We start from the raw sequence: 22,028 nt of genomic DNA, 5'->3' as shown, positions 1-22,028 counted from the left end.
ATAAATACCTCCATAATCTCTTCTATGAAATCTGAAAATATAGCCATCATGCACCTTTGAAAAGAAGCGGGCGCATTGCACAATCCAAAAGGCATCCTCCGATATGCAAAAGTTCCATACGGGCAAGTAAACGTGGTCTTATGTTGATCATCCGGATGAATAGGTATTTGGAAGAATCCCGAGTATCCATCGAGGTAACAAAAGTGTGAATGTTTTGCCAACCTTTCTAGCATCTCGTCAATGAATGGTAGTGGAAAATGATCCTTCCTCGTTGCCTTATTCAATTTTCTATAATCGATGCACATCCTCCATCCTGTGATGGTTCTTTGCGGTATCAATTGCTCCTTCTCATTTTTCACAACCGTGAGTCCTCCTTTCTTCGGAACGCAATGCACGGGGCTTACCCATTCACTATGTGGCACGGGGTATATTATTCCGGCATTCAACAATTTGATAACCTCCTTCTTCACCACATCATGCATAGCATGGCTCAACCTTCTTTGATGCTCTATGACTGGCTTGTATTGCTCCTCGAGTTGTATACGATGTGTGCAAAAAGCGGGGCTAATACCTTTCAAGTCGTTGATCGAGTAGCCAATCACCTTTTTGTGCTTCTTCAATAAATTCAGCAACTTCTCCGTCTCTTCTGGGCTCAATTCGTCGCTAATAATCACCGGAAAAGTCTTGTCATCTCCCAAAAATTCATATTTCAATCCCTTGGGGAGTGGCTTCATCTCAACATCGGGCGCACCATCCTCTTCTTGATCTAACTCTCCAATGTCTTCAAATTTTTCTTCCTCCAAATTCCCGTGTTGCGGCTTCAACTCTTCCATTGTTTCCACTAGTTCTCCGTCTTGATCATCTTGAGCGTCTTCATTCTCGAAAGCGCGTTGGAGAGGATCCCTGAAAGAATCAATGGAACGAATGCTCTCTACCTCTTCGTTATCAAGGGGTAGAGGTGAAGCAAAAGACGGTTTTGAATGAAATTCGAATGAGCGCTTCTCTCCATCTAGATCAAAAGTGACAATCCCTTTTCCAACATCTAGAACAGCATTTACTAATTTGAGAAAGGGTTTTCCAAGGATTATGCCTTCATGCTCATCATCACTAGCATTAATCACAAAAAAGTCGGTAGGAATTTTTTTACCCGCTATAGCAACATTTATATTTCTATGCACTCCTAGCGGTTTGATTAATCTACCATCTCCCATGATCAATTTAATGATTGTGGCATCTTGGTTTGATGTTTCGTTAAAAAGCTCAACATAAACCTTGAAACTCATCACACTAACATGGGCGCCAACATCACATAAAACATTGCAACATTTTATTCCTTCTATTATGCAATCAACATGAGGTGTGGGTAATGGGTTACCTTCGCCTTGATCACTTCCAATCACATATACTTGGGCTATGTGCGCGTAGGGTGACGATTCCGAGTTCACTCCTTGGGTCCTTTTGATCTCCAGCACTTCATCTAAGTCAATCTCTTCCTCTTTTTCTTCAAAAAGTTTCCGAATAATATCACCGGCCGATTCCTTGCCAAATGTATATCCCGTGTGATTATCTGGCGGAAAGTCTTCCGCTACCACCTTCGCCATTCCTCGTTGATTTGGATGCGGTCTTGCTTTGTCGAACAATCTTCCGAAGTCAATTGGTATCCAATCCATTTGCTCGAATTCCCTTAGCGATTTGGCGGTGCCCATGGTTCTTCCTTTCTTTTCCGGGTCATCTTTTGTTGTAGTCCGGATTGATGCTTCTTCATCGTGGTTTGTCTCTATGACTTTCCCATGCTTCGGTTGTTCTTCCCTCACTTCCGATGTCTCTTTTCTGAAAATTCCAGCAAGCACCCGCACTTGAGATTCTTCCTCGGAGCTTGCCGAACATCGTTTTTCCCAATCTCTTCGCATGGCCGCACCCTTGCTGATTTTTTGTAGGAGTTGGGCGGCTTCCGTGAGTCTTTTCTCCATGAGATCTCCTGCACACATTTGAAAAAACTGCATGCACTCGGGGGTTAGGGAAAAGTAAAAGGTATGCAAGAGTACTTCACCAGAAAATCCGAGCTTCGGTCCTTGTTCAATCAATCCATTGAATCTATCCCATGCTTGATCTATCCCTTCTTTTTCTCCTTGCGCGAAGTTGATCACTTGCTTCCGAATATGTTGAACCTTGCTTAACGGAAAGAATCGCTCGCAAAATTTCTTCATCAAGTCATCCCAGTTTCCTTTTACCTCGAAGGATGCAAGTGCAAACCATCTTCTCGCTTCTTCCGCAAGTGAGTATGGGAAAAGATTCCATCTAAACCAAGCTAGCGGAACTCCGTCTTGTTGTACCGTGTTGCATAGCATTGTGAACCACTTGATATGTCTATATGGGTTGTCTGTCTCATCTCCTCTAAAGGGGTTTGCCGCCGCCATCTTGATAATTTGAGGCTTGATCTCGTACTCGGTGGCTCGCAACACCGAATCTGATTTTTGCATGTCGAAGTCCTCCAATCACGGGCTTGCATAATCCCTTAGTGATTTTTCTCCTTCCTCCACGTGTTGAATGAGATGGCCCATCTAGACAATCAAAACAAAAACAAGAAAACAAAAAAAATTCTAGGGAAAAGGTTAGGTGTTAGTAACCAACAAAATTAATACAAAGTTAAACGTAGCAAAATCGCTTGTTCCCCGGCAACGGCACCAGAAAAGCTTGTTGACACTTCTTAAAGCGCCAATTTACGTACCGCAAGCGCACGGATCGTGTATAGCTTTTCCCTTAGAGTATTCCCTCAAGGTTTATCAATCCACAGAACAAGTGTATTACTATGCTTAACTAAGCACTAATGATGTTGGTAAAAGATCTATATTGAGTGTTTGAGTGTGAAATAGATCTAATCTAACCAATCTAATCTAATCTAGACTAGTGAGCAATGATAGGTGTGTGCACAAGATATAAAGATCATTTATCCATAGGGTCTAGGATCACTAGAGATGTAATCGCCAAGCAATGAAGAACAGATCTAATCTACCAAAGGTGTGTTCCAAGATCAAAACCTTTCCCTCCCGCATACTGTCACTACACGAGGATAATCGGTAACGAATCAACAAGAACACCATAGTTGATGTAATCTAAGTAAACCATGCAAGAGCAAAGCAAACCCAAAGCCAAGCCGTGAACTATTAGGCATCAAAGCATCATCAACAAGAATTGTGATAGATCAATCTCATAAAGGATTCAGCAATTACAACTCAAGATCTCCTTACAACCCCATGAACAAACGAGGACTTTACCCCATGAAGCTAAGCGAAGCGTAGTCGATCATGGTGATGAAATCTCCGGCAAGGGATGGATCCCTTGCTGTCCTTCAACTTGCAGCGGCGTCGAGGGACGATGAGGCCTCCGGTGTCGCCTTTCTCTTGTGTCTGACTCGAATGTATCTCTGGATGCTCTTTCTCTGCGATCTCTGCGATCTCCCTGGATGCTCCTGCGATCCCCTTGCGGTGCTTATCTTTGACGGCGGCTTCGGGGTATTTATAGGCAGATATGGTCGGTGGTTTTGGTAAAACATACATTAGGGTTGACGCATACTTTGTGCTGAAGAAAACCAAGATCAAATGGACTCTGAAAAGGGCTAGGCCGGCCGGCCCAAGGACTCCAGGCCGGCCGGCCGGCCCAAGGACTCCAGGCCGGCCGGCCTGGGCCTTTTCTGGCCCCTTTCGGTCCCATCTTTTGTGTGTGGAATCTTCCTTTTATTCCTCATCTTAGCCCAGTTGTAACCATGCGTCAAAACTTCTCCGAAAATGTCCAATTTCCTGTCAAAATGCAACATGCTCCAAAATCCAGGACAAAATCGAAAACGGTCAAGTTTGGGTGCCAAGTGGCGGGTTAGTACATGAATCATCCCGAAGAATTGACCAAAACAACTCCTAATCATATAGTAAAATGGGTACTTAAGGAGCGCCAACAGAGGGAAGGGTTTATTTTGAAATAGAATAAAGGGAAGGGATTCATTTGCAAAAAGACAAAGGAGTGTGAGGGTTCTTAAATAAAAAGGAAGGAGGCCAGGGGGCTTTGGGATTTTTTCCCTCCTCTCCTTCCTCCCGACCGCAGAACAGGGGAGGGAGGGGTGGCTCGTCGGCGGCGGCCCGGGCTGGCAGCTCAGGGCGCGAGGGCAGCTCTAGAGTGAGGGAAAAGAAAGAGGGAGGGGGAAGGATCTGATCCCCGGCCGTGGCTTGGGCCGGGGTGGTCCGAGGCGGCCCGGCCACGAGGGCGGCGGCGGTGAGCGGCGGCGGCCGTGGTGGCACCGCTGCGGAGCTCGGTGGTGGCCAAGGAACAGGGGAAAAGAAGAGGGGAGGCGAGGGAATCCCAGTGCGCCCCCTACCTTGGGCCGGGGTGGCTTGTGGGCGGCCCTCCGTGGCGGCGGGTGGCAGCGGGCCGAGAAACCCGCGGTGGCGGCGCTACGGAGCTAGGAGATAGGGGGCTAGAGGTGGCGGAGGTGGTTGTGGGGCGGAGGAGTGGCGCGGGGGTCCCTTTATAAGGCGAGTAAGGCGGTGGCGATGCCGGGGCAGGTGGCGGTCCGGCGAGTGGTGCGGGGCGCTTTAATGGCGTCCGGCATCGCAACGCGGCGGCGAGGCCAGCACTGGTGATGGGATGGCTCGGGCAGGCGTGGGCGGGGTAGGCGGTGCAGTGCTTGGCGGCGGGAGGCGCGGCGAGCAGGGGCGCGTGCCCCACGTGGGTGCAGTGCGCACGCAGGCGGCCGGCGGTGATGGCGGCACAGGAAGGCGGTGGCGAGTTGACGGGCGGCGCGGCGAGGCTCGGGGCTCGTGGAACGCGTGACGCGCGGGGCGGTGCAGGGAAGGCGGGGCATGCGGTGTGTGGGTGCGGCGTGCGCGGTGTCGCGGCATGCACAGTTCAGCGCGGCAAGCCCGTGCGCGTGCGCGGCCAAAGGGGGTTGCTTGGCACGGCGGGGTGCACGACCGAGGGAGGAGGCGCGCGCGCGAGGGCAGGGAGTCGGGAGTAGCCGGGGCAAGCGCGGGGAGCCGAGGCCGGGCGTGCGCGGCCGAGCAACGCTCGGGGGCGTGCGGGAGCGGGGCAGAGGAGAGGAAGGAGAGAGAGAGAGAGTGAGAGAGAAGGAAAATAAAATAGGAAAAGAAAAAGAAAAATGGGGGAAAAAGAGAAAAAGGAGAGAGAGAGAGAGAGAGAGATGCTCGGTGGCAATCGCAGCGTCGACCGCGGCTGCACGCGAACGCGCATTGGTCGGGCGTGGTGCGGCGGTCGGCGGTACGCGATGCGCGGAACAGGAAAAAGAGAGGAACGAGACAGCGACTGATTTCGGGTGTCGGGGCAGAACTCCGAGGGGACAGGTTTAGGGTTCAGGGGTTTAGGAAGGTTTTGAGCTCAACGATGGAAAAAAATATTTTAGCGCATGATTTAATTTAGGTAAATTTTGGAATGTTACAAACCTACCCCACTTAAAATGAATCTCGTCCTCGAGATTCGGCTTGGTTCCTAAAGAGATGGGGAAACTCCTTCTTCAGAGCGTCTTCACGTTCCCACGTAGCTTCTTCTACTCCGTGTCTGCTCCATTGAACTCTGCAAATCCGTACCTCAGAGTTTCTTGTCCTCCTTGTGACAGTGTCCAGAATCTTGACAGGTACTTCCTAGTATCGTAAGTCTGGCTGCAAATCTATTGCTTCTACTGACACGTGTTCTGCCTCGGGTACCCTCAAACACCTTCTTAATTGCGAGACATGGAACACATGGTGTATATCCGACATTTCTTCTGGTAGCTCCAGACGGTACGCTACTGCTCCGACTTTCTTCAGAACTTGGAACGGTCCAATGTATCGAGGGGCCAACTTTCCTTGTACCTGAAACCTTCGGGTCCCTCGAATGGGTGAAACCTTGAGATAAACGAAATCTCTTGGGTTGAAACTTATTTCCCGTCTTTTCTTGTCCGCGTGGCTCTTTTGCCTTGACTTGGCTGCTTTCAGCTTTTCTCTACTCTCGGCAACTCTTTCTTCCTCTTCCTTTATGAGTACGGGTCCGACTAGGGCACGTTCTCCAACTTCTGATCACATCAGAGGAGTTCTGCATTTTCTTCCATAAAGAGCTTCGAATGGTGACATGCCCACGCTTGCTTAGTAACCGTTGTTGTATGAAAATTCTGCATAGGGCAAACTCTGCTCCCAATCCTTGCCATAGTTAAGAACCCATGCTCTCAACATATCCTCCATAATCTGATTCACCCTTTCTGTCTGGCCATCTGTTTGCGGGTGATAGGCGGAGCTAAAATCCAATTTAGTGCCCATGGCTTTATGCAAACTTTTCCAAAACCTAGAGGTAAATTGGGTCCCTCTATCTGAAACGATCCTACTAGGTACTCCATGCAATTTTACAATGTTTTCCACATAAAGCTTGGCTACCTTTTCTCCTTCGTAATTTGTCCGCACGGGTATGAAATGAGCCGCTTTAGTGAGTCGGTCCACTATTACCCATATAGAGTCATGTCCTTTCTGTGTTCTGGGCAATCCCACCACGAAGTCTATTCCTATCTCATCCCATTTCCAAACCGGGATGGGTAGGGGTTGCAACAATCCTACTGGCTTCTGGTGTTCGGCCTTGATCCTCTGACACATATCACAGTGGGCGACAAATCGTGCAATATCCGCCTTCATCCCATTCCACCAATATTTTTGTCTTAAATCCATATACATCTTGGTGGATCCTGGGTGAATTGAATATGCTGAGTTATGAGCCTCGTCCATGATCACTTGCCGGAAGCCCCCTTCTTTGGGTACCACAAGGTTCCCTTATCATCTACTCGAAAATCCAGTGCTTTGTTTTCTCCAGTATGTTTGCGGATCTTCATTAAATCCTTATCCGAACCTTGAGACTTTCTGATTCTGTCTTCTAGTGTGGATTGGACGTTCAGCACGTGGCTGGAGCCTCGAGGGACAATGTGCACATTCAATCGTGCCATTTCCTCTCGCAGATGATCATCCTTGGGTCCGTAGGATTTCCGGCTTAAGGCATCGGCCACTACGTTCGCTTTGCCGGGGTGGTAATGGATTTCCAAATTATAATCCTTAACCAATTCCAACCATCTTCTTTGCCTTAAGTTCAAATCCGGCTGGGTGAAGATATACTTCAAACTCTTATGGTCGGTGTAAATCTCACACTTATTTCCAATCAAATAATGCCTCCAAATCTTAAGGGCATGCACTACGGCTGCAAATTCCAAATCATGGGTTGGATAATTCTGCTCATGCGGCCTGAGTTGGCGGGAAGCATATGCAACAACTTTCCCATCTTGTATGAGGACACATCCTAATCCTTGTCGGGATGCATCACAATAAATGACAAAATCCCGATGAATATCCGGTAGGGTCAGCACTGGGGCAGTCGTCAACTTATTCTTCAATTCTTGAAAACTTCCTTCACATGACTCCGTCCAGGTGAATTTCTTATCCTTCTTGAGCAACTCCGTCATAGGCCGGGCTATCTTGGAAAATCCTTCAATGAATCTCCGATAATACCCAGCTAATCCAAGAAAGCTTCTGATTTCACTAACGTTGGTCGGTTGCTGCCAGTTGGAAACTGCTTCGACCTTCTCGGGGTCCACTGCTACTCCTTCTGCAGTAAGAATATGTCCAAGAAAAGCCACTTTCTCTAACCAAAATTCACACTTGCTGAATTTAGCATAGAGTTTGTTTGCTCTCAACTTTTCCAAAACTACCCTCAGATGTTGCTCATGCTCCTGAACGCTCTTGGAGTAAATAAGTATGTCGTCGATAAAGACTACGACAAACTTATCTAACTCGTCCATAAACACCTTGTTCATGAGGTTCTTGAAATAAGCAGGTGCATTAGTGAGTCCAAAGGACATCACAGTGAACTCAAACTTTCCGTAGCGGGTGACAAAAGCTGTCTTTGGAATGTCGCTTTCTCTAATCTTAAGCTGAAAATATCATGACCTTAGATCAATCTTGGAGAAGTACTTGGCTCCTTTTATCTGATCAAAAAGGTCATCAATCCTGGGGAGGGGGTACTTATTCTTGATGGTAACTTCGTTCAGCGCCCAGTAATCTACACACAACCTCATACTCCTGTCCTTCTTTTTGACAAACAGGACTGGGGCTCCCCAAGGCGACGAGCTTGGTCTGATGAAGCCAATTCATTGTAGTTCTTCCAGCTGCTTCTTTAATTCCGTCAATTCAGAAGCTGCCATCCTATAGGGTCTCTTGGCTATAGGGGCGGTTCCAGGGACAAGGTCGATGACAAACTCTATATCCCTATCTGGTGACATTCCAGGGAGTTCTTCAGGGAAAACATCCCGGTATTCGTTTACTACCGGGACTTCTTCCAAGGACTTGGCTTCCATGCTAAACACCATTGGGTCAGATCCACTTCCCCGAGTATGGCAGGTCACTCGTACTCCTTCTGGGTTTGTTAGGTGTACCACTTTGTCAGTACAACCTATGATGCCATTGTGTCGGCTTAACCAGTCCATTCCAAGGATTACGTCTATTCCCTTAGACTTAAGTACTACTAGGTCTGCTAGAAATTATACCCCACTTAAATTGATCCTTACCCGTAGACAACCTAGTTGACACTTGATGTCACCTCCAGGCGTCCGGGTTAATAGGGGTGTTTTTAGTAGTACTATAGGTATATTGTGCTTTTCCACAAAACTCGGGGATATGAACGAGTGTGATGCTCCAGAATCAAATAGTACTGTTGCAAGAGCTGAGCTGACTAGGTACTCACCGAGCACTACGCCATGAGCTCCTAGAGCCTCCTGCGCGTTGATGTGGTTGACGCGGGCTCATCCAAATGACTGATGGGGCTGTCTCATCTGCTGACTGTTGTTGTTGGTGTTGCTGTTGTTGCGGATGGGCACTCAGTTGGCACCTGACAGAACTGGCCTTGGTCCATTCACTGTATTGGAGAAGGCTGATGTAGCAGGCTTATTCTTGGCATATGGGCAGTTAGCAATGAAATGCCCTGTCTCTCGGCAGTTGAAACAGACCCTAGCATTGCTGTTGTTGGTGGTGACTTGACTGGCATTGCTCTGCAGGGCCTTCATGGTGTTCTGGCTCCTAAACTATGTGTTAGGGGCCTGTGGTCCTGTCACCTGGGACTGATTCCTATACTGCATTGGGGCTTGAGATCTTGGTGCAGTGTAGATAAAGCTTCTTGGTCTCTGAAAGCGATCCTGCTGGCGGGCCTTGCTTTCCAGAAACTTACGCTTGTTATCCTTCCTTTCTTCGATTTTGGCCCTTTCTGTAAGAATGGCCTTGTTCATCAAAGTGTTGAAGTCCGGGTAGATCTACGGAGTAAGCAAGGTCCGGAGATCTGGGTTTAATCCTTTCTTGAACATGTCCTGCTTCTTCTCATCGTCATTCACTTCTTCTGGTGCATATCGGGCCAGCTCCATGAACTGGTGGGTGTACTCTTCTACTGACATACTCCCTTGCTGCAATGCGCAGAACTCATCCACCTTGCATTTCATGGTGGTCGAGGGGATATGGTAGCGGCTGAACTCCTTCATGAATTCCTTCCAAGTGATGGTGGAAGCATCTTCGGTAGCAGCGCAGTAATTCTCCCACCAGGCCAAGGCAGTCTCGGTGAGCTGGTGGGCTGCCAGGAGAACCTTGTCTCGATCCTGGCATTCAAACGGCTCGAGCTTCCTTTGGATCACACGTAGCCAGTCATCTGCATCCAAGGGGTTGCTGGATCCGGCAAAGGTGGGAGGCTTGGTCCTCAGAAAAGCTGTCAACTTGTCGTTCATGGTTTGCTCTCGTGGATGCTTGTTAACAAGGGCATTGGCTAGTGTTTCCAGTATAAGAGTTTGGTTGTGTATTATCTGGGCCAGGTCCCTGAGGGGTGGTGGTGGTGGCAGTGGCACTTCTTGATTTTCCCCTCTATTCTGGCTCACTTCCTATTCTTCCTGAGGAGGGTTCTGCCCATTAGGCTGTACTCCTGCATCAGCGGCTGAGGGGGGGTCCGGTTGCAGGAGGCCCTCGTACCACTTCGGGAAGCCATCTGTACATAGGGTAGAGTCTTTGTGAGATTGGGATTAAGATTATGTGATGTTTAAGTTGCTTAATTCGTATTTTTGAAAAGGTAGAATCTTCCTTCTGCCGGAAGCACACAACTAACAACAAGCACACGAACAAGCAAACAGCAAGCACAAACAACTTTATTACAACAAAGGAGGGTACAACACGAGGACAAGACTAAAACGCGTACTACACGTTTGGGTACAACACTAGGATGGCATCGGACATTCTACTTGCGGGGTGAGCCTTCTTCTGGGGCGGAGTGTGCGAGTAGTCCTTGCTCGCCGTCCTCTAGGTTTCCATTTTCCAAGGGTTGCATAGTAGCTTCTCCTTCATCGGCGGCAGTAGACCTTTCAGGGTTCTCGAGTGGGGCTTGTGGGGTTATCACGAGTGGTCCCCATCCTTTAACGGGTGTCCCGAGTAAAACATGGTTTTCCCCAATTGCCGGGACTGGGAGCCGGGAGCAGCTGCGGCGAGCGCGGGGAGCCGAGGCCGAGCGTGCGCAGCTGAGCAACACTCGGGGGTGTGCGGGAGCGGGGCAGAGGAGTGGAAGGAGAGAAAGAGAGAGAGAAGGAAAAGAAAATAGGAAAAGAAAAAGAAAAATGGGGGAAAAGGAGAAAAGGGGGAGAGAGAGAGAGAGAGAGATGCTCGGCGGCGATCGCGGCGTCGACCGCGGCTGCACGCGCACATGCGTTGGTCGGGCATGGCGCGGCGGTCCGTGGTACGCGATGCGCGGAACAGGAAAAAGAAAGGAACGAGACATCGACTGATTTCGGGTGTCGGGGCAGAACTACGAGGGGACAGGTTTAGGGTTTAGGAAGGTTTTGAGCTCAACGATGGAAAAAATATTTTAGCGCGTGATTTAATTTAGGTAAATTTTGGGATGTTACAGGTTAAGAGTCGGAGTCTGTCATTTTACGGTTATTGTAATTTTGACAAAATCCAAATAAATATGATTCCTCATATATCGACTACTTGGCTCTCGTTCACATAACCAATACCCCATCTCGAAAGTCTTGCTCAGCTTTAGAGCGGCTATCGAGTAGTTTTATGGTTCATACTCGAGTGCTTTTTTGACATTTACGTCTTGGGCAACCCGACAGGGTTCGTACCTAACAGTTCTGTCTTAAAAGATACTCTAGCCCTCAGGAAGGGCACCCTACTCGCCCCGCCCGAGTAGATCTTGGATACTCTTTTGGCACCTTCATCTTGGGCAAACCGACGAGGTTAGCACCTAACAGACTTGCCCTAAGAGATACTCCAGTCTCTAGTTAAAGGGACACCTTACTCGCCTCGCTCGAGTAAGTTTTGGATATCTTTCTGACATTTACGTCTTGGGCAACCTGACGGGGTTTGTACCTAACAGTTCTGTCTTAAGGATTACTCCAGTCTCTAGTTAAAGGGACACCTTACTTGCCTCGCTCGAGTAAGTTTTGGATATCTTTCTGACATTTACGTCTTGGGCAACCCGACGGGGTTCGTACCTAACAGTTATGTCTTAAGGATTACTCCAATCTCTAGTTAAAGGGACACCTTACTCGCCTCGCTCGAGTAAGTTTTAGATATCTTTCTGACATTTATGTCTTGGGCAACCCGATGGTGTTCGTACCTAACAATTCTGTCTTAAGGATTACTCCAGTTTCTAGTTAAAGGGACACCTTACTCGCCTCGCTCGAGTAAGTTTTGGATATCTTTCTGACATTTACGTCTTGGGCAACCCGATGAGGTTCGTACCTAACAGTTCTGTCTTAAGGATTACTCCAGTCTCTAGTTAAAGGGACACCTTACTCGCCTCGCTCGAGTAAGTTTTGGATATCTTTCTAACATTTACGTGTTGGGCAACCCGATGGGGTTCGAACCTAATAGTTCTATCTTAAGGATTACTCTAGTCCCTAGTTAAAGGGACATCTTACTCGCCTCGCTCGAGTAAGCTTTGGATATCCCTTCGACATTTACGTCTTGGGAAACCCGACGGGGTTCGTACCTAACAATTCTATCTTAAGGATTACTCCAGTCCTCGGTTAAAGGACACCCTATTCGCTAGCTCGAGTAGGTCTTGGATACTCCTTCGGCACCTTCATCTTGGACAACTCGACGGGGTTAGTACCTAACAGACTTTCCTTAGAGTTACTCCAGTCCTTAGATAGGACACCTTACTTGCTTTACTCAAGTAAGTTTGGGATGTTTCTAGAATATTCACGTCTTGGTTAACTCGACGGAGCTCAATCCTAATAGTCCTATTCTAGAAATCAATCCAGTCCATTAATAGGACATACTACTCAATACGATCGAGTAGTTTGGGACATTTTTGTAAAACAGTTGCATACTATCTGGGTAACCAAACAAGGTCTATCCTAAATGGTCAACTACGAAAACCCCTTAAGGAGTACAGATAAGTTCTTGATACTCTAAAATAAGTTGACACAAGTTTCCCACTTGCTTAGTTTACTATGGGAATCTCCGTCACAGAATCTTTTTGCCTCGAGTACTTGACGGGTACTACTCGCTTGCTTGAGATACAAAAAGAACTCATGTTTTCCCTTAGTACTCTGAGTAGTTGTCGAGAGCTGCCTGTCCTCTTATCTATCAAGAAACTTCTTATACCTCCTAAATACTTGATAAGAGTTCTCCCCCCACCCCGATTGGACAACAAAGTCCATATTAGCTGCGTGCTAATAGAAAATTTCTCTAAAAAGGGAAATCTACACTAAGCTACGGCTTTTTCACTCTTACGGTGCTAATCCCACTTGGTTAATCCCGAGGGATTCAATCCTAACCGGTTAGCACCACGATTTCAGTCCAGAACCATACAAACTCGATTTGATTCGAGAATATTTTGCCTCCTAAGGCACCCGCGGATACATTGTATCATATCTACTATTATGACTGAGTGGGCCCGATGCTGCCTACACTCAGGACCCACGAGTATAACCACTCAACACAACAAGGGATTCCACAATCCTACCACCAAGTACTTAACATTACACAAGTATCCAACATTTGTTTAAAGTACTTCTGGCTCACACTCCAACTCAATTACAAGAAAAGCTTAAGGAGACTCTGCCCTGCTCAAGGTTTGTACAATCTGATCAGCCACCCCGGAAGTTTCTGCCAAATACTGACGGAACTGATCATCAGTACAATCAACCTTGGCTCCTTGTCCAAGAGCATCCAGACGAATGGTTGGCCAATAAGATTTCACCAACCCAAGTATGTGACCCACGTACTAGCGGGTGATGGTTGAAACAAACCTCTCAAAAGCTCCGGGAACTTTGCGAAGCCTCCCTGCCAGTGTGAGCGGTTCATCTCCATCTCTAACTGGAATATCCATGGCCTTGGCTACCTCCAGGGCGGCATCTCTGACTTCTTTTAGCTCCACGAGCTCCCGCTGCATCGAGTCTTGAGACACTGACAAAGTCTTGAGTTGTTGCAGCATCGATGCTGCCTCACGGTCAGAGTCCTCCTGGATCTTCTTAAGCTTCTCTATTTCATCTTTTGTTGACGCAAAAATCAACACACTGGAATCCGAGGGCAAGTGTTCGCCGAGTCACGAAAAAGTCAACCAAGTGTGCTGGTCAATTTGACCTGTAATTGACAAGGGAGAAAACAAAGTCAAATTCTAGAGCGTATCGGCTAGGATTCCGAATATCTCTGAGATGGGCGTATCGGCAAGCTTTGCCGATACTGAACGCGACAAAAAGATATTAAATGCAAGCGCATAGTAAACGAGCGTATCGGCAGGGTTAGCCGATACACTAGACAACAAAACCGGCTCTGAATAGCCGATCGTGTATGTACAACAAGATCTAAGCTACGAATGTGTAACTTAGATGATGCGAAGCTAAAAACAGATCTAAACCGTCTCTTGAGATGACAAAAGTGTCACTCCAAAACCTAAAGCTGATCTAGTATGATTTTAGATGTGATAATGGCCAAAAAACATAGGAACACCTACAAATCTAGTCGATATCGATAATTGGTGAATAAATCTAGACGAGACGACATCGATGCGCCCGGAAGTCAAAGCCTAGATGAACTCGATAACTTTTGAATAGATTTGAACGAAACCACAGCGATGCGCCCGGTAGCTAAAGCTCAAATATACTCGGTAAAACGAAAACTCACCAGCAAATCAAGTCGCTCGAATGTGAGGCGTCCTTGATCAACTTGAAAGAACTCGTCGAAAAAGAAGAGAAAAGGCGAAGTCGCCGAAAAAGTGCAAAGGAATAGTAAAGTTGTGTTGTATTGGATGTGTATCAAGTTTTTCCGGTCCCTTACAACTCATATATATAGCCTAGCACTATCAAGTCCTAGCCGATTACGACAAACATTACTTGACTAAAAAGAAAAGACTTTCTAAAAGATAAACTACTTTAAATACTACAACCGAATCATCAAGATTCTTGTAGAGCCCAGATCCTCTCCTCCTTCCTTGACTTCATCGGCAACTATCCATCGGTCGAGTACCAGAGTGGACTAATCAGCATCTTCGCAGAATATTCTCCTGGTTCATCGGACAGACTCCATCGGCCGATTCCAACCCTCTGCATCTTTTGGTTTCATCCAAATCGGCCACCTTCCCTTCACAAAAATCATCTTCCTTAACACGTGTCAAAAAACAGTGTCAACACAAGTCCCCCAGTTTCGGAATAATTTATTTTGTTCCGAAACTACTCCAACCGGCATTTAAAGCCATTCCGTCCTTGTATCGGCAACAAGTCTCCATTAGCTACAGAGCATCCTTTCTTCTTCTTCCAGCAAAAACCCTAGGCCTTCCTATAGTAATGGCGGGCGTCAAGTGCTCCGATGAAGGTCATTCTGACGCTCCTCCAGCATTCCGCCGCCGCATGGGGTAAGGCCTCTCTTTTCATCTCTTAATTACCACATTCTTGCCTGGTTTTGATCTCCAATCTTTGCACAGCGACGACACCTCCTCTTCTTCGGACTCCTCCAGCTCGGAGGGGCCCCCCTTCCCTGGTGTTCCTGAGAGCACCAAAGAATTAATTCACCAGCTCCTTCGTGAGAAAGACGAGGCTCGGGAGAACTACTCCCAATAGACCTTCAGGTCTCAGCACCTCACCGCCGAACTGGAAACGGCGCAATCCGATCGGGTAGTTATCCGAGCCCAGCTCACTGCCGCCGACTCTAGGGTTGCCTATAAGTTATTTCTCCAAAAGCATTGCCCTTTCCTTTCTTGAACTTCTCATCTCTGATTCCTTTGCCTCAGTTCTTGAGTCGCAGGTTCAGGCCCTCCATGCCGTAGCCGCCACCACGACTAGATCGGTGAACGCTCACGGTGACACCATCACCACCCGTCTGCAGGATATCCCCAACCGCGTCCGGGAGGTCGCCGATCAAGGGGTTCGCCGTGGCGCTGCTGTGGCCCTCGCCACAGCTCAGTTCGAGTCCGGCCACGACTTCTCACAAGTTGAACCGGCCCACTTCCTGCCGGGCAGCGAGGATTGGTTGGCTTTCGAGGATCTTGCCGGCGACATGAAGATAGCAGCTACTGCCATCTCTGAAGATGTTAGCATAGAGGCGATCATCAGCAATGTTTTTGCCGATTACTAGATTTCTAGGAGTAGCATCTTCTAGGAATAACCTCTGTTGTATCAGCCAGATCATCTGATCGGTTCTTTTGTAAATAATATTATCAATGAAGTATTTCTTCTCTCTACTGACTTCCACTGAATCCAAAAACTTTGGAGTGTGTAGATTTTTTGCACTAAGGGTGATACATATCATATCGGCCATAACATCTTAACCGATAACTCAAACCAATCGGCTATGCATCAACCCAAACGCTAGGGTAATACTTCTTCAAATACTTCCCATTAAGAGCTTTAGAATACTCTTCCCCTTCGAGTGTCTCTAAAATATAAGCATTGCTAGGAACGTATCTGTTTATTCTGAATGGTCCTTCCCACGTTGGCAACCATTTGCCGAATTTCGAACTCTTTGTTCCTATCAGCAGTATCAACTTCCAAACCAATTCCTCTTGCTCAAAGGTTTTGTTTTTTACCTTTTTATCATACCATCGGCTAATTCTGGCTTTATTTGCCCCAATATTTATAAGAGCCTTCAGCTGATGGCTAGCCAAACACTGCAATTTCGAGTTCTTCATCGCAATCCCTCGTCCCTGCTGGTTCTAATCTAGAAGAAATACACTTGAAGCAGGTAAACAATTATTCTTTCTGTTGGCCAACCCTATTACTCTTTTGTCTCCATCGGCCATCTTAACTTTATCTTCTTTTCAGGCACAGGAGTTTCCGGACAACAGCCTATTGTCCTTCCAAATCGGAGCTACTTTTCAGGAAGAGGGAGAAGAAACATCATCGGCCAATCCCATTGTACTGTCGGATGAAACCAAGGCCAAACTCCAAGAATCCCTTCAGTTTCTGAGTCAAGACATCGGTCAACTAATCAAGAATGCACAGCCGATCCGAGCCATCTTGGAAGAACTAGAGGGTAAGCTTCCAGAACAGATCGAAGAGGCGTTAATTCCAGCAGCCTTTATCGAGAGTCATCATGCAGAATTCATCAAGGCCCAGAAACAACTCGCTGATCGTCTTCAGTAGGAAGAAATCATCAAACAAAGGGATAACCTCAAAGCTTTAGCAAAATCGGCCATCGGTGAGATCAAATCTCTGATTGATACCCAGGCCAGCATTCTGAGAAATAAGGCAGCATTGGAAGTTGAACGGAATCGTTTTCTGCAAGAACTTATCCGGGTAAACCAAGCAATAGACATCGCAGATCACGATCTATCTCAGATTCCACCGGCCATTGCCAAACTCGAGGAGGATAAGCAAAAGCATGCTCGTCAAGCATATCAACTTCACAAGAGTTTGTGGCCGATTTCTGGCTCATCAGTAGATAACAACCAAGTAATTGAAAACATTGATCAAATTCGCCTGCGTGCGATGAAAGTAATCCAGGAAGCTCTAGGATTACTGTAAGAATACCTCATGTAATGTAACCTCCAGAATTAGCAGACAACTTGATCTTAATCTCGAAATTCGTCTTTATGATTTATTGCTCTAAGGACGACTCATATTGTGTCGGCCATATTACAACCGATGCATCCAACTCGCGAATCGGCTTTTACATATTTTTTGCACTAAAGGCAATACTTCCCAGTATTGGCTATAACTTACAAAATTTAGCCGATACTACAATCGGCCATATCCCTCAATGATCAAGACTCTTCCGAAGAATCTCCTGACTTTTCTGATGTAACTTTGTAATCAGCCATCCGAAAGAAATCCTTCTCCCATGCTTGACCAGAAAGACAATTCATCCGATCATAACTAACTATATGGGCTTCAGCCGATGCCACGCTGAATGACGAATCGGCCGATACTAATTCAACAGTATCGTCAACCCACTGAACCAAATATTGATGCATAGTAGATGGAATGCAACAATTGGCATGTATCCAATACCGACCCAACAGCAAACTATATGAACTTTTGCCATTAATAACGAAGAAAGTAGTGGGAAGGGACTTACTGTCAATTGTGAGATCGACCCATAATGCCCCTAAAGTAGGAGATACGATACGACTCCTTCGAAATCTTTTAGCATCATATCAATTTTCGTCAGATCACCATGATTCTTCCCAAGCTTGCGTAGCATAACATAGGGCATTATATTCACAGCTACACCTCCATCAACCAACATCTTTGTAACAGGCTTGCCATCAACGAATCCCTTTAGGAATAGTGCCTTAAGATGCTGCCTCTTATCATCTTCTGGCTTCTCAAATGTTGCTGGCAATGGTTCCAAATTTAACTGTGCCATGGCTTCCTCTAATTATGGCTTATGATCTTCATTATCTGGTACCATAAACTCTTTCGGCATTATGAAAACCATATTAATTGGCGCAGCCGATGATCCAGAATTTTGATCACTATCGGCTCTGGGTTTAGCACGCCAAACTTGTGACCTGATCCCTTTCTTGTGTAGATTCTGTTCTTGTTTTTCCTCAATAATCTCCAACTGGCGTAACATCTGAACACATCGCTTTTGAGACCTGGTCAAACCTCCTGGACACCATTGGGATTGATCCGTGCGATCAGGTTCACATTCTGGATCTCTCCACATCGGCTGATCATCTTGTACTCTATCATCGGCCATCTATTCTAGCCGATCATGTATATGCACTCTTCTCCCAGCGGGATCACGTAGCATTGTCCTGCCCCCCAGTTGATCATGCACCGATACTCTTTTTCCTAGCCGATCATGCACAGGAGTGCGTTCACGCCGATAAGGCTCATGACGCGACCTTTCATATGATCGGCTGCCTTGACCATTGCATTCGGGACAATCGTATGCCGATGGCAATGTCAACCCTTCTTCCCAGCAATAGACAAAGAAAGGACACCTCCAATGATCTTGCTCACATCGCTCCTCTTCTTCTCTATGCTGCCGCCTTTTACGATCATGCTGAAACTTGTTCAATAGCATTTGAGACGTTACACGTCTATGTGGTGCCGATGAATGTTCATCATCCCTTATCGGACCCTTTCCTTTGACCTCATCGGCCGCTATCTGCGCTTTAGGATCAACAGCTCCAGATTTCTTGGCCGATGATGACGTCAAAATCTTAGCTTGAGAAGAACCTTCATCTCTAGCCACATCAACCAAGTTTGTGGCGAACGGATGTCCGTCGATCTTCATCGTCTTCTTGGGAGTCTCAAATTTCGACCTCCCTTGTTCGAAAGCCATCTGAATCTGCAGTCGGAAGACCTTGCATTCATTTGTATCCTGTGATGTGGCATTGTGCCACTTGTAGTACTTTATATTCTTGAGCTCATCCTCCGATGGAATCTTGTGATGTGGCTTCAACTTGATCAACCCTTCCGACAATAACAAGTCAAAGATCTTGTCGGCTTTGGTGATGTCGAACCCATATGACTCAGGCTCTTTCTTTCCAAATGGACACATCACCGGCTTTTTACTATTCTGTATCCACTCAGCCGATGCGACCATTTCTTGCTCCTCTTCAGACTCATCATTAGCAAAATATTCCATATAGTTGACTTTCTTCTGAAAAGGCTTCTTGGACTCGTAGGATCGAGTCTCCCCTGTCATCCAACTTGCGATCTGGCTAATACTTTCAAACTCCTGCGATGCATATTTATCTTTAATGTGCGGCAAGAGTCCATTAAATGCTGCATCGGCCAACTGCTGATCGGATAGAACCAAACTGTAACATCGGTTCTTGACATCTCTGAACCTTTGGATAAAAGCATCAACCGATTCATCATTTCTTTGTCTCAAGCCAGTCAAATCAGTCAACTTTAACTCAGTAATCCCAGAGAAGAAGAACTGATGAAATTGTCTTTCTAGATCGGCCCAATATAAAATGGAGTTTGCTGGCAAAGTGGTGAACCAAGTAAAGGCCGATCCAGACAAAGACAAGGAGAACAAACGGACTCTGAGTGCATCCTGGTTGCCCACTTCTCCCAACTATAGAAGGAAACTATTAACATGTTACATCGTAGAAACTTCTCCCTGCCCTGAGAACTTTGTGAAATCAGGCATCTTGTACTTGTGTGGGAGAGGAATCTGATCATAAGCCGGAGGATAGTGAGTCTTGTACATAATGGACTGTTGTTTTGGCCTCAAACCAAACTGCTCCCTCATCACTTCAGCTATCTTCGTGCTCCAATCAACTTGTGGCTCAACTATTGGCATTTGCTGAGGGGAAATCGTACTCGCTGCATTGGTCATCATCGCAAGTTGTTGAGCTGCATGGTTCATCGGCTATCCAGCCGATTGCATCTATCGTGCTTGCTGGGACATTTGATTAGGTATATGCTGAGTCATCGTCAGCTGTATAGCTGATGGGTTAGCCAATTGTTGACCAGTGATATCCATATACAGCACATTGACATACCGTATCTGTCCAGTTGTTTGATTGTGGAATACCCAGTTGATTCCCTTCTAATGTGGAGATTGCGACAATAACACTTCAGAAAGGAGACTGGGGTTGGAGCAGGATAGCAAAATGCTGTTGTCGGGTCATCGTCGGTGGCACCGATGCATTAGCTTGTGCCATCTGTTGTGGACTCCATGCGCCTTGTGCATTTGGCTGTGTTGCCAATGGATCAGGCTGAGAGGCTATCGGCTGAGAAGCCGATGCATTAAACTGCATCTTGGGTGGCGTAGAAAAGAAATCCATATGCATACCATACCCAGTAGCAGGATCCCATCCTTTAGGAAATACAGATGCAGATCCACCTTGCACAGTTGTAGCAATCGGCGGCGTGGTTGAGCAGATAGGATCTGCCATACCTGTCGATGTTGCATTAGTCATCTGGGGTGGAGTTTGACTGTTGCTTGTTCCTGTCTGGCTATTTTGAGCCGACAGGGCTGCTGCCATAGACACCTCTAAGGGAGTATATTGCATCTGATCTGGTTGTATATAGCAAGGACCCATGCACCCTGGTAACGTGCCTTCTGCAAAAGTGTTGCCCATGACTGTTTGTAACACCCGGTTTATAAAAGAACATAAACCGAGCAATCATATACGTGCCAGGATCAAGTCACACGTATATACAACAGAATGAACAGTATATCATAGCACATATCACGTAAAAAGATATAATAAAGCGAATACGAATGTTATTTATTACAATAGTGACATAAATGTCTGATACAGCGGAAGCGAAGTACAAAATACGAATAAAGCTCTCCGAAGCTGAAGCAGGGCGCCACAGGGACGTCGACTGGGAGACGAACACCTAGAAGTCCTCATAGTCCTGGTAGCGCTAGACGAACTCCCTCGTGTCGGCAGGAACTGAGCAGCAGTAGCGTAACCAAGAGGAAAAAGAAGAGAAGAGGCAAGAGTGAGTACACAACTTGTACTCAACAAGTATAACACAAACTATGAGGCTCTAGGCTGGCTGACCCAACTGCATTAGCTTTTAAGTGTTGGCAAGATTTTATTAAAGCTATTTACTACGAGTTGATGAATTATCATTAACCCAGTTACATAGTAATTAATCAAGATTAAACATATTACTACTGAGATCCAAACCAAAACCACCAAGGTGACCCCGAGAAGCACCTCCCTCGTCGGAAGGAGATAACTCCACTAATCAAAAGGAGGATCTGGGCCGCTCATAACCGTGAGCACGGCTAGTATACCAGTTTTACACTCTGCAGAGGTTGCACATCTTTACCCACAAGTCGTGAGCTACGCTAGGGGTTCATCACACTTCCTTAGGTGAGATGACTAGCGACTCACTACGAGGCCGTTACAAAGAATCTCGTTGGTAAGGTGTAACCGCGAGAGATAGGTCAGCGACGATGGGGCCCACCTCACGGGGGTACAAGCACAGGAGTGCAATCCAAGCACAGACCAGCCGGAGGAGCAGGGACCATTGAAGCTTACTACTCTTGCCCCGCAGGTAAGTTACTCCAAACCAAAAAGACCTAATTAGTAAGCCAAGTCTATCCCATTCTAGCCTTGTGGTAGCGTTGTTGTCCCAGGTTGTCGCTCTATGAACCGATCCTTATGGAGAGTGGCCAACCAAGCACTAAGCACCGTGCTGGCCCCCTAAACCATGTTTCTACAAAAACATCTTTTAACGAGACGTGAGCCACTCATCCACACAGAGGGCCACTCTCAGAATTAAGTTCAAGTAAACCATTAATCAAATTAATTAAAAAGGACCAGAGTGTGTTATAGCGCAGCAACCTAGCACAACTAACCAAAATGCAACCCAAAGGTATATATAAAGGATATAAATTGGCTAGGAAATCCTTATAGGCATACAGTATTAAAATGCAGTATGAAATTGTATTTAAAGTGATAGGTTGTTCATGTTACACTTGCCTTCCTCGTACTGCTCTGGCTGCTGCTCAAACTGCTCTGAAGACGGCTTCTCCGGGTACTGGTACTGGGGCTCCTCAGATGGATCAACGTCTACTCACGAACACATGGCCAAACAATGCACAATAATAAGC

The sequence above is a fragment of the Panicum virgatum genome, chromosome 2N, assembly GCF_016808335.1.
Source record: "Panicum virgatum strain AP13 chromosome 2N, P.virgatum_v5, whole genome shotgun sequence".
In the NCBI taxonomy this organism is placed as follows: domain Eukaryota; kingdom Viridiplantae; phylum Streptophyta; class Magnoliopsida; order Poales; family Poaceae; genus Panicum; species Panicum virgatum.
Note: the sequence above shows the minus strand (reverse complement) of the source record.